This window comes from Chinchilla lanigera, unplaced genomic scaffold (assembly GCF_000276665.1).
Source record: "Chinchilla lanigera isolate Chin_1 unplaced genomic scaffold, ChiLan1.0 scaffold00044, whole genome shotgun sequence".
Lineage (NCBI taxonomy): Eukaryota > Metazoa > Chordata > Mammalia > Rodentia > Chinchillidae > Chinchilla > Chinchilla lanigera.
In genome coordinates this window covers 7,910,160-7,923,229 of record NW_004955445.1, presented here as the reverse complement: position 1 = coordinate 7,923,229, position 13,070 = coordinate 7,910,160, and the positions used below count along the sequence as shown (strand labels likewise).

The following is a 13,070-nucleotide window of genomic DNA, read 5'->3' as shown; positions in this document are numbered from 1 at the left end:
AGACCAAACAAGAGAGAAATTGCAAACTGAAAGGCAGGAAGAGGCAAGATGTAAGAAAGATCAGGGGTGTTTTCTGTACTGTTCACTTGATAATCAAAGTGACCTTCCATTTTGACAAGGCAGCATCAAAATACTGCAGCTGCGTCTTGTCTTCCAGCCACAGCAAAACGTCCGGGCCTGCACCCAGCCAGGCTCACGGTGTGTGCCTGCTCTGCCTCGGGAGTCCTCCGGTCCCCAGCATCCCGGGGTGCAGAGAGGGGGCCAATCCCCCGAGGGAGAGCCTCACTTATTCCCAAAGCCCTGCAGGCCGCCTGCCTGGCCTCCAGCGGCCCGATGTGACGCGTCGCCTCTTCCTCCTCCCGCTTTTATGAGCTGTGAAGGAGGCTTGTCCCTCGTTGCACAATTGCCCCTTAATTGCTGTTTCCTCTCGCTTATGAATTATGTCATGGATAGGGCGCTCACGTTATTAAACTTCCACCCTGGCCTTATCGTCTGGAGCACAGCCAGCTGCCGCTGACCTACTTTCCCACCGGATTTGAAAACCGCCTCCTGCGTCCTCCTGGCCTGTTCCTCAGGAGAGTGTGCTGCGCCCAAAACTCCACGCTAAAAATAAAAGCCAGAACTAGTTGGGGGGAGGCCCGCGGCTGGCCCCACGGAAGGCCGGGGGCTCCCAGCGGCCCCCAGCGGTGTGGCCAAGCCCCTCCCTGCCTAGAAGTTTCCTTGGGAAGCTGCACTGGGGTGTGGGGCGCCGGGCAGGACAGGCTGCGACAGGAGCCGTGGCGGACGCCCTGGGCCCGGGCCTGTCCCTCCCTTCTGAGTCCTGTGTGGGATGGCGGGCAAAACTGAGTTTCCATCTGGCTTCTGCCACTGACTGGCTCATTCATTCCTTCACCCCATGGAGAAGCGCCATCCCCTGAATCTGGCTTGGGTGCTGGGGTGTGTCCAAGAACCAGGTGGACGCAGTCCCGGCCCTCACACTGCCTGTGATCTGCCGGGCAGACTGGGTGCCACACAATTTTGTAACAAGGCAAGGAAGAAAATAGGAGTGTGGCCAGTGCTGCATTAGCTAAGGCTCCCTTGTGAAGAGGGGCTCATTTAACAACGGAAAGAGCCAGACCTGGGACATGGGATGGGATCAGGGTTGGGCACACAAGACAACCAGTCTTTGAGCTAGGTACCTGCTCTTAGGCCCATGCAAGGGCAGCCTGGCATGGGGAGCAGGGCCTCCTACACCCCAAGTACCATACCTGCCTCAGCCTAGTCCCGGGCCTACTGGGAAGGAAAACAATCCAAGTGGAGGGCAAGCAAGTGCAAAGGCCCTGGGGTACAGGAGGTGGGAGGGCAGGTCACAGGGGCTTTACAGGCAGGGGTGTGGGCTTGACGAGAGCCAGGAGTATATGCTGGAGGAGGAGCCCATGGCACTTGAGAGCAAAATGATATTTCAAGGGAGGCGGAGATGGCTCAGGACGGGTTCTGGGCGGAATGGATGATGGCCCCCTTGTTAACATAGAGGAAATAGGCAGACACTTCCTTCCCAGGTCTTTTTTCTTCTTCCAGGAGGGGCGATAATCACCAACCTCCCCAGGCGGTGTTTGCACCATTCTGAGCACAGAGCCTGGCCCAGCCCGGCCCGGCAGCTCGCTGGAGCGGCCCAGCAGGTCACAGCACAGGCAGGCTGAGAGGCAGGACCCCACGCTCCAGGACGAGTTGGCACAGGCAGGGGCCGGGCCTTGGCACCCGAGTCTCCAAGCATGCAGCCTCCCAGCCAAGCAGCCGCAGCCCCGGAGCTGGCGTTTTCTTTCGGAGTTCTGCTCACGCGCTTGTGCACGGGGCTGTTTATCTACCTTGGCTGAAGTTTGAGCTCTGGGCCTGTAAACATATCCTTCTAACTCTCACACAAATGGAACGTGTTCGTGGAACGAAATGTTGAAAATGCAAATAAGCAAGAGCGACAGAGAGAAAGCGAGAGGGAGGGAGAGAGGAAGTGGGGAGGGAGGACGGAGCACCTTGGTGCTGTGTGGACAGCGTGACGCAGGATCTGAGGACTACGGTTCTGCACTGCCTGACACGGCAAAGCGGGAAACAGCCCCAGGACTGGTGCACAGAGGCTGCAGTCCCCTTCTCAATTAAATGCTATTTCAACACCGTGTGGTCACCGGTAAAGCCAGCATCTCCGCATACTGACTCAAAACAGCTGCCGAGATGCAGTGTTAACTGGGGACGTCAGATGCAAAGCTGATTATAGAATGGTGCACCGAGTGTGTGCGCGTGTGCGTGTGTGTGTGCATGTGCGTGTGCGTGTGAGAGAGAGAGAGTTAAGGACGGAGGGGAGACACTTGCTGCAGCTTGCTGGGGGCAGCCAGGCCGTCTCTCGGGGAGACTCAAGCCAGGCCTCCAGGCTGCTTGAGGGCTCAGGGCAGGGCAGAAACTGGCAAAGAGTTTTCTGCCCCTGCTCTGGAGGCGTGGCTTTGGTTTTCTCCCCCCGCGCCCTGCACCTGCCTGTCCTCTGCATACTTAGCAACGTTTCAGAGGCCAGAGAGTCCTCCGTCGAGGAGACTTCTCCCAGGGCCTTGACACTCTCTTGGCTAGTTTTTCCCAAAAGGCCCATGGACCCCGCCGGAAGATTCCAGTGAGGAACCTGGGGACCCAGGCTAGAGGAGGGGCTGCAGGCTGCCGGCCCTTACCACCCAGCCGTCTCTTTCATCTTGGTTTATAGTTTGGGCATCAGGTGAAAGTTCACCTATGAAACGGCTTTGCCTACTTTGAAAAGAAATTTTGGGAAAGTTCTGCTCTTGAATAATCTCTTCATTTACTAGTGAGGAGATGGGGCCCAGAACAGAGAAAAAGAAGCTGGTCTCAGCGGAACCCAGCGGAACTGGGTTCAAATCCAGGCCGGGTAATGTGGCCTGGGTGGTACTGCTTCCCCCTCAGACCTCAGCTTCCTCCAGGGGGACAAAAACACACCAAGACTCAGTGACTTCAGATTCTCCCTGGGTGAGAAAAGTAGACATGGGCCCCACTCCTTAGCCGGGGACCACGGGCTGCGGCAGGAGGACACACAGGAAGTCAGCCTGCCTCTCCCTGCCATCTCCTGGAACAGCGGGAATGCGCAGCCCGCTCCTGCCCAGGCCTGGGCCAGCTCGTTCCTGGGAGGTCTGCTCAGCACCAGACCTCACCGTGCCCTGGGCGTGTCCAAGGGCCAGGAGCAAACCCAGCTCAGATGCCTCATCACCGAGCCAGCCTGGAGACGGCGTGCGGCTCGGATGGACGCTCGGAGCTGGAGCTGCAGGGAACGTGGACCCCGCCTGCCCACTGGTGAGGCTGCCAGCGACCCTGCTCCTAGATTTCCACGGCTTTGCAGGGCTGACGGCGATTCTATGATCCCTCAGGAGCATGGGTTCTTTCCTGATTTTTGCTCAGCCATCCTGAATGGGTGACTTTTGTCCTCAGGGACACTGTGTCCTGGGGACACACAGTGGCCATCCCACCTTTAGGCCGCTTCCCCATTGCAGGCAGGAAGAGGGGGATGGAGGCACCCCCGCCTGTCTTGTCAGAAAGCTTCCCAGGAGTCCCCTTGGCCGGTGTGCCTTCACTGTCCTGGTCCTACCCAGACCCCAGGGCCACTCTGGCTGTGAGGAAGCTTAGGAGCTGCTTCCCTCTAGCCGGCCCTGGTCACCTCAGAGAGAACGGGGTCTGCAACCAGGAAGAAGGGGGGGCGGGGGGGGCAAGTGTCACCAGTACAAGTGCTCGGGGACGCCACGGAGGATGTGCGTTTGTTTCTGTGTCCCCTCTGCCATCACCCGCATGGGCTTCTGTCCCAGGACAGCCCTGCAAGGGTGTCCCCTTCCTGAATCCAGGTGCGGATGCCCCCTCAGCCTGAAGAGGGGCCTCCTTTGGGGAGAATAGTTGACCAGGGCAGCGCAGGGCTTGATGCCCCTCTGGACACTGGGGTTTCATCACTGTGACCCTCTCTCAGCTCACGGCCAGCTCGCTTCCATCCCGGCCTCCCGTCAGTGGGCCTCGCTGGGCCCCCGTGGTGGCTCTGTGGGTTGGGGACCTGTGGACCTACTTCCCGCTCAGCTGAGGCCACAGCCGGCTGGGTTCACCGCGGCCCGGCGTGCCCCAGTCCTTCTCCCGGGACCAGCTGGGCCTGTCCGTCGTGGTGGCAGGGCCTGAGAGGAACGTGGAATCGCACAGGTCTTTGGAAACCTAGTGTCAAACGGGTGACTTTGCCACTTCCTCTCATCCCGCTGGTGAAAGCAGGCGGCATGGCTGAGCGCGAATCACATGTGGAAACGTGCTCAGCCCTGATGGGGCAGGGACTGCACGGCACAGGGTGCGGGGTCCAGCGGCTGCGGGCTCGCTGTGTGCGGTTCCCCGCCACCTCTGACTCCTCCAGCTGTCTCCACGGGTCCTGCTCTTGCTGCTTCCGACACGGGGGTCCTCGAGGGCCCGTCCACATTTTCTTTCTCAGTGTGGGGTCTCTAGGGTCTTGAGGGCCCGTATACCCCCATGGCATCAGTGACCCCTGGATCTGTAGCTCCACCCTCGGCCTCTCTCCTGCCTCCAGCTGCCACGCGGGCACCTCACTGAGCCCCAAACCTTTTCCACTCTGACCCCAACACCCTCAGCCCCGCCCCAGACGCCCTCCTCCAGTACCCCAGCGCTTGTACCCTTGCTGTCAAGGTTCCCTCGTATCACTACTGACAATGACCTCTGCTGGGCACTTCCTAGGTGCCAAGCATGTGCCAACCCCTGTGCAAATATTGCTTGATTTATCCTTCTAAGGGACACCCTCTATCCAGTGGTCCCGGTGCCATGTAACACTCCAGGGCCTTGCCTCCCCCATGTGCAGTGTCTCTGAGCTACACAGGCGCTGTAAACCCTAGCCCCAGACCCTTCGAGATTCTCCCTGCCCTACCAACCTGAGCCAAGCTCCTTGATCTGAGTAGCTGGCTCCCAGGTGCTCTCATTTATCATGCACAGGAAGAAATTATTGCGTTCATTCCATGTGCCAGGCATCACAGAAACGCCACATCCATGGGTACTTAGGCCTAGCAGCAATAAACAAAACAATAAATCTCCAACATGTCAGGGAGTGACAAAGAGCTATGAAGAAAAATAAAACAGGGTAAAGGGATAATTGTTTTGGCAAAGTGGGAGCCAAGGTCAGCCTCTGCAATAGGAAGGCATTGCAATGAAGTATGAGCGCAGCAAGTGCAAAAGCCCTGAGGCAGGAAGGAGTTTAGGGAGGTCGGCAAGATGGGTGTGGGAGAGGGAGGAGGTCCCAGGAAGGGCTTGGCTTCTCCGCTGAGTGTAGTGGGACCCATCGGGGATTTTGAGTGGTGGAAGGATGGACCCTGACAGGTTTCCACAGGATCCCTACGACTTCGTGGATAACAGTTTGCGTAGGGGCCAGGATGGAAGCAGAAAGCTGAGTATTGCAGGTCTCGTGATGCTTAGGTCACAGAAAGGATTCACCAGGCTGAGTGACATTTTAAGAAGCACAGGAAAACCTAACAGGATTTTCAAGTTAACCCCACTCAGGCAGCAGACACAGCCACCTGACGCGCCCTGGCCCGGGCTCCCACCCGCTGCCCCCTCTGCGGTGTTCTGGGGTTGCTGATCTGTGGTGCTGGTGTTGCTGGCAGGTTCCCCCACCACACACACCTTGGGGGCGCACCACAGAGGGTGCGAACCTCTCTGCACCCCCAGTGTGGTCCAGATGACTTCAAAGCCGAGTACAAACCCTGATGCTCTTAGTTCTTCAAAAACAAGAGCTGGGCCGGTGCACGCCATATCCCCCCGTGCCACACTCCCTTATCTCACCGGGAGGCTCCAAAGAACACAGCATATTTATGTTTGTGGTTTGGGTTCTCAAAACCTGTGACATCAGATAAGTGCGACACTCACAAAAGCAAACAGCAGCACAGAGAAGGAAAAAAAACCACCGGAAGAGAATCCCCGGTCGCTCCTTGGGATGGGGCCCCTTCTGCCCAAGGTCGATCCACGTCCCGGTGGGGGCTGTCTGTCACCGCTGACCAGCTCACGGCTCGGCCCTCAGGGTCGGACCCCCTGAGCCTTAGACTTTCCTCTGCAGAATGGAGATGCTCATCTCTACTCTTTGGGGCTAATTAAAAAATGCAAGAAAAATGGTAATTACAGTATACTGATATGGCTAATCTTTGGACCCCCGAGTTCCATAGATCATTCGCTTGTGAAGTCTTCACATCCGCCTGTGTGTCACGGTCTCGAGGGTGGCTGCTAAGACCATCTGCAGTTGACAGGTGGGGAAACTGAGGCTCGGAGTAGTCAAAGAAGGCAGTTGACAAAATACTACCTATGTTTCTTAGGAAGCGCAAATGTATAAAATACAAATTAAATAAAAAACAAGACATGTAAGTATAAGATAGAATTAGACAAAAAAGTCTGGCAGGCTGTGTGTCCTGAGATCACAGTGGTTTTCCTGCTGCCAGGGTCCCAGAGAGAAAGGGTCCCCTGGCTGTGATGGTCTTGTTATTCCTCTCCTGGTAAAGGTCCCTTACCTTGAAAGGCCCCTCCCAGGCCCCTTTCACCGCTGTCACCTGACTTCTCTCCTTGCGCCAGTCACCTGAATGCACCCTACTTTCTTTTTTTTGAGACAGGGTCTCACTTTATGGTTCAGACTGGCCTTGAGCTCACTTTGTAGTCCAGGTTGGTCTCGGACTCGCGATGATCCTCCTGCCTCAGCCTTCCGATGCTGGGATTACAGGCATGCGCCACCATGCCTGGCTTGCACCTTTCTTTCTTATCTGTGCTTGGACTGTGGCTTCTGCCCAGAGCTAAAGCACCCAGACAGAGCAAGCGCTGCACAGCCCGCAGTTTTGCGGGGCTCGGTGGTACCTTTGGCCCGTTATTTTAAAATTTTGCTTTGCTTCTTAAAAAGCAATCTGCTCAGGGGTTTTTTTTTCCTTATTGCGAGCTCTTCAGAAATGAGCTGGCAGAGCCTCGCAGGAAGGCGTGTTCCCGGCCCATCTGGGGAGTGTGGAGGAAGTGGCCAGGGGTCAGGCCGCGAGCAGCCCGCACGCCTGCCAGGCGTGGCCTGAGGTCTCCGGCCGGAGATCTCCCTGTCCTGTACAGGTTATCTCTGAGTAACAGTGTGTGCAGCTGCCCCGTGGGGGAGGCTGCCCTGATTCCCAGGGGGCCCAGGGAGCCCCAAGACAAACAGCCCGGTGGGGGTGGGTGGGTGCTCAGCCAACACAGTACCAACAGCTTGAAATTTTGCCATCACTTTGAAACTCAAGAGATTTCAGAAGAAAACAAACCACCAGCAACATAATTGTCCCAAAACCCATAAAATAAGATGAGGACAAATGGACAGGAAAATTTCACATCCCTTTTATTTTAATTTCATTTACTTATTTATTTAGTTGTTGTACTGGGGATGGAACCCACGGCCTTCACACTGGGCTATATGCCCAGACTTTTAAACATTTTTTTAAAAAAATTTTGAAACAGGATCTTACTAAATTCCAGTGTTGTCCAGGTTGGGCTCAAACTTGAGATCTTCCTGTTTCAGCCTACCAGAATGGATTTCTCATCCTTCAAATGTCAGTTCTGCCAACAAAGATAAACTTAACTGGACTTCAAGTAATGGGCTCACAGAATGTTTTTAATTGGATAAAATAATCTTCAAGTTCACAAAAAAAAAGCATGAAATATCGGACCAGTAGGAAGAATTAGGACAAAGGTAGTACCCATGGGAAAACATAATATTTAATCCAAGATGACTGCATAGCACACCATCAGCAAAAGTAATAATAGATTCCCATCTCCGGGCATGTATATATATCACCCGAGATTTCACATAAAACATCTGGAATTCTGGCTTGTTCCCAAAGCCTGGCCACACTGGGCCCTTACTTTTGCAAAGCAGTGGGGCAATTCTGGGCTCACCGGCCCACCCCAGTCCCCGCCTCTCTCTACGGCCTCCCACCTGGCCGCCTGCAAGCCTCTGTGTGCCTCGTTTGGCCGCTGTGGGACCCTCCCCCTGCAACTGAAGCATTTCAGTGCTCAGGCTTCCAAAAAGAAAGGAAAAGAAGAAGGGAGGAGGTGTGCAGAGCGGAGGGCTTGATTTCACCTTTGATCTCTTTTTTTGTCAAAAAAGGAGGGGAAAACCAATAAACAGCCGGGGCCTGCTTTGATTTTACTGTTTGTGGGCCAGGCCAGCGCTGTTAAGGGTGTCAGTCTGACTGGGCAGCTCCACCGTCCTTTGGCCTTTAGAGTTTGGGACCTTAAGGCCTCCCCTCTGCCCGGCCACCAGTGCCCACCACTCACTTCCTTCTCGCCTTTTCTGGCAGTATGCACCCGCGGCGGGAGGAAGACGAACACTTGAACAGCTCCTTGGGTTTGGAAGCGGGAGGAGGGACCTGGAAAGGGCCTCTGAGCACATTAGGAGCCCAGTCAGCAGGTCCCAAAAAGAAGCCGCCACACTGGGGACTTCTGTGAAAATGGAACCCTCTGTGCTTTGCCCAGGGTCGCAGCGGGCGGCAGGAGAGAAGCCCTCGGAGGAGTCTGAGCCAGGTCGCCACCGGCAGCGGGGGCAGAGGTGGCCCATGGTGGCTGATGTCTGGCTCTGAGCCTGTCGCTCTAGCTGTGTGCCTCTGGGCAAGAGATGGCCCTGTCCTCCGCGGTTTCCTCATCTGCCCTAGCAACGGCCTCATGGGATTGTTCAGGGTTAAATGCGGCAGTGCTCGTCGGGTGCCTGGCACGCTGTAGGCGCTCAAGACAGACACTAGTAGGATTCAGCAGACACCAAGGAAAGTCAGGCCTTGAGAGCAGAAAGACGAGGGGATCCACGTGACCTTTCCGAAGGCTCCCGGGGTCCTCACAGTCCACAAGGTCAGGAACCAGAAAGAGCAAGCTCAGCCCGGAGTCCGCATGACAGAGGCCGTTTCCTCCGCACTGCTCCAGGGCCCTTGCTGGTCGCTAAGGCAGAAGGGCGGAGAGAAGAGTCGCGGGGTCAGGGGTTTCCTCCTAGCTCTGTCCTTCCTCACTGTGTGACCCCTGTGTCCTAACCTCGTTTCGGCACTGGGGGCCACAAGGAGAGGCATTTAGTCAGCACTCGATCCATGAGCAAAAGCCACAGCTCCTTCAATGACAAGACGCAGGCAGCAGGGACGGCAGAGGAGGAACGGATGGCTCTGAGAGCTCCAGGCCACCTCACCTCCATGGCCCGTCCCTGTCCTCCCGGAGCTAGGAGCTCTCCTTGTTTTGTGACCCCTGAGCCCCCAGGGTGAGGGAGGTGCTGGCGTATAATGAGCATTTGCTCAGGGAGCATACAACTCTGGCAGCTCCGCGGAGCCCCCTCCCCCTGAGAAAAGACTCAGTTTCCAGGGAACTCATCGGAGGCCACTCAGCCTCCCTGCGCCCCGAGGAAGTCTGCTATTCCCTCTTGACCATGGGTTTCTTCCATGTAGCAGGGCGGGGCACGGGGATCCCCTCGAAGTCACCCTTCCTCGGGCCTAGGCAGGGGTACGTGATCCGTTTCCTCTCTCCCCGGTCAGTGACAGACACAGACCTGAAGCCCGAGGCTCACCTGGCTGCCAGTGTGCGCGTGCGTGCGTGCGTGTACTGGGTACCTCTCTTAATTTTGCATTATTTACCAGCATTTAAAAATTGGAGATTGCACATGAAAATCAGAATGTCCAGCTTCTTTCAGAGTCAGCAGCCCTGGCCACCCAGGACCCTCCCTCCTGGGGGCTCCTCATGAAGCCCCCGCTTGCTGCAGGGGGACCAGGCCACCAGCTCTCTCTGTACCACGCTGGCCTCCTCCGTCCACTCGGCCTGGTGTTTCCAGGGAAGGCCGGGGGTGCTGGGTGGAGCTGGCCCTGCCCTTGTGATGGGGAGACTTATGGCCCCAAAGGAGTCGGCACCCTCACCCCTGCAGCCTGTGAACACGGCGCCCTGCACGGTGAAAGGGAGTTTGCAGGTGTGAGCGAATGAAGGCCTTGAGACCAGAAGCTGAACTGGATTATCTGGTGGGCCCAATGTCACCCCCAGAACTTAAGGAAACGAAGGTCAAGGCGGCAGAGGCGGAGAAGGAGCTGGGACAACAGGGCAGGGCTCAGGGAGGCTCCCGGAGGGGTGGTCTGCGGAGGGATCTGAGGCCCAGTGAAAGGGCAGGCGGAGGGCTCCCCTGGGAAACACAGGGACCCTGGCAAGAGGGCACGAGTTCTTGCAGAGCTGATGGGGACCCACCTGGCCCACGCTGGGAAGAGGGGCTGCTCTGGGCACCCCAGGCTCAGCCACTCACTGTCTGTGTGACCTTGCATGACCTACAGTGCCGCTTGGGGCCTCAGTGCCTCATCTGTAGAAGGGCAGGAGCGACAGCACCCATCTCCGGGGGGTCCCAGGGACTCTGCGTTCGCGTGGTGCAGGGCGGTGCTGGCCTCGGGAGGGTGTGCGAGTGTGAGCCGTGTCACTGCCATGACTGTGGGGAGCGCAGCCCTGAGTCTCAGGGTCCTCCCACACCAAGCCTGGGACAGCCTGGAGGTCAAGGGAGGAGCCCCTGTGCCCCAAAGGTTCCCCGGCCCGTAGTTCCTCTGCCACCTTCCACCAGAGCTCGGGTCCTGTGCCCCCACTCCCATGCTCCCCATGGGGCCCTTGCACAGCCCACCGTCCTCCAGAATCTAGTTCTGCCCTCCCTTTCCCACTTGAACTGCTTCCTCATCAGGGCCATTCGCAGGGCGCAGTCCTGCTCGTTTCTCCCTTCCAACCGCTAACAAGAACGACCCTGCTTAGCTCCCGATGTCAGACGCGATCAGGCGTGCTGAGGGTGGTACGGCCGTAGATTCCTGTTTGTTTCTCTTTCTCAAATGCACACATTAGGGCCTGGGGTCTTCATTCATTCGTTCGTTCATTCATTCATCCAGCACAGCCCATTGACTCCCTCTCCTGCCCATGGGTGCTAGAACAGGCAAAGATCTCCCTGGTGGTGCTCACATTTCAGGGGTGGGGAAGGGAGGAGCAGATAATACATAAACCTGCAAAGTCTACAAACTGTCCCTTGTATACACAAATTCCCATGCATACAACAGTCACACTGTGAAATATTTATCACCATTTTCCAGGAGAGAAACCCAAAGCCCAGAGAGAGAACGTGAGTGTCCCAAAGTCACACAGGTAGGAAAAGTCCAAGATGGGATTTGACCCTGCACCTGTCGGACTCCAGGGCCAGTGCCCTTGCCCTCCCTGGGAGGCCGCTGGGACGCAGGCCCAGGCTATCCGCAGCCCTCTGCCTCACTGGCAGCGAATTCCAGAAGCTGCATGGTGCCCGGGGCTGGGGTGCTGGTGTCTGGGAGGCCGGCTCATTCCCACAAAGGAATCTTAGGCAGGGTGAGCTCTGCCCTCCCCTTCAGCAGCCTCAGACTGGGAAGGCCAAGTGCACGGTCACTCTGGCCAGAGCCGACGGGAACAGGACGTCCCGGCCCTCCGCCCTGGCTGGCCCAGTGAACTATTTTGGGGCACGATTATTGATGACATGGGTACTGAGCTGGACTCTGAAATTAAGAGGAAGGCTGGGGCTGGCGCAGGATGGCTCTGCTTCTTCAGGCCCCTGGCTTTCCTGAGCAACTCACCCGTGTCCGGTCTGCACCCTAGGCTGAGGCTATAGCCTGAGCCGGCTGGCTCCGGGAGGGACACGAGTCCACACAGACCACTGTCACTCCAAATTCTGGCTCCAGCTTCAGTCTGTAGGCAGGCAGGATGCAATGAAGACAACAGCAGCTTTCAAGGCCCGATCCGGGTTCCAACCCCAGCTGTGTGCCTTTTAACAATTTTACCTCTGCCAAGCCAGGTCAGCTCTTAGAGACTCAGTCTCCTTGCCTGAAAAATGGAGTTGATAATAATCCTCACTTGAGCAGGGCAAGGTAGTGCATACCTGTAATCTCTGTACTCAAGAGGCTGAGGCAGGGGAGTCGAAAGTTGAAGGCCAGCCCAGGCCTGTTGGACTATAAAAAGGACTGGGGATATAGCTCAGGGCTTCCTTGGTTCAGTCTCTCATACAGGACAATAAAATAACAAAACAGGGATAATCCTTGCTCACATGGAAGGGAGGAAGCTTAAATTAACACATGTAACCCAGAGCCTGGAGTACAGCAAATGCACAATAATGAATAATGACTTTGCAGAGGGTGACTGACAGCTGACATTTATGGGGAGTTTGGCCGGTGCTGGGCACTGGAAGAGTTACTGAGGTGCTTTTATCTCTCTTCGTCCCCCAGCTGGCCCCAATTCCAGCGGCCGGATGAGAGACTCCTCAGGGGCCATCGCTGTCCCTCTGCACAGATATGAAAACTGAGGTTCAGCGACATAAATGGTCACCCGAGGTCACACAACAGGTTGGGGCAGAAAAGCCCAAAGGGGGAAGTTCAGCCTATTGTCCCTGGGCCAGGCCAGAGAGCTAGGCTCCATGTTCCCTCCCAAGAGCCCTGGGTTATGGCCCTGTCAGCTCTCCAGCCCACATCATGTGGGGTCGCCTCGCTTACCCTCCTATCCCCGGACTGCAAGCCAAACCTGATGCTGGGCATCTGGAGACAAAGCTTGCAGAATATTTTCTGAATTCTCTTCCCTCCCCCTTTGTTTGGTTCATTGGCAAAAATAATCTCCAAGAAACAGGCTAGCTTGGCGCAGGCTGTGGGCTACTCTGAGGGCATGTGCCTGGGTGGGGCGCTGGGGGCCGGCAGGGGCTTGTCCACCTGGGCAGCCGAAGACTAGAAGGTGCCACAGCCTTTCCTTGCAAAAGTGACCTTCGAGGCCTGCACCTGCTTATAACTCACCTACTGCCCTGAGGGTGCAGTTGACCCCCTCCAACTGGCGGAAGCAGCCATCTGTGATCTGCCCTCTGCTTGCCTGACCTTCTTGCCTGTCACTGGACTCCTCCAAAAGACCTTCTTCCTGGCTGCTATGTAGCTCAGTGGTAGGATGTGTGCTTAGCACGCAAGAGGCCCTGGGTTCCATCCTAGCACTGCAAAAGAAGGGGAGGAGAAGGAAGAGGAGGGGAAGGAGAGGAAGAGGGAAGAGGAGGAGGG

The 13,070-nt window shown here is 56.7% G+C and overlaps 1 long non-coding RNA gene across 3 annotated transcripts in view; it reads right to left on the bottom strand.

Moving 5' to 3' along the window:
* Positions 1–7,509: 7,509 nt before the first annotated feature.
* The window catches only part of LOC102026810, an 11,017-nt gene continuing 5,456 nt past the window's right edge, over positions 7,510–13,070 (bottom strand). The window contains exons 4-7 of one of the 3 annotated variants that reach the window (XR_001235547.1): positions 12,819–13,006; positions 11,823–11,865; positions 11,619–11,730; positions 7,510–8,967 (exon numbers count right to left, since the gene is read on the bottom strand). This is a non-coding gene — a long non-coding RNA (uncharacterized LOC102026810). Of the gene's footprint in view, positions 8,968–11,618; positions 11,866–12,818; positions 13,007–13,070 lie in introns of all 3 variants that reach the window. The other 2 variants (XR_001235546.1, XR_262313.2) reach the window with 2 other exon arrangements.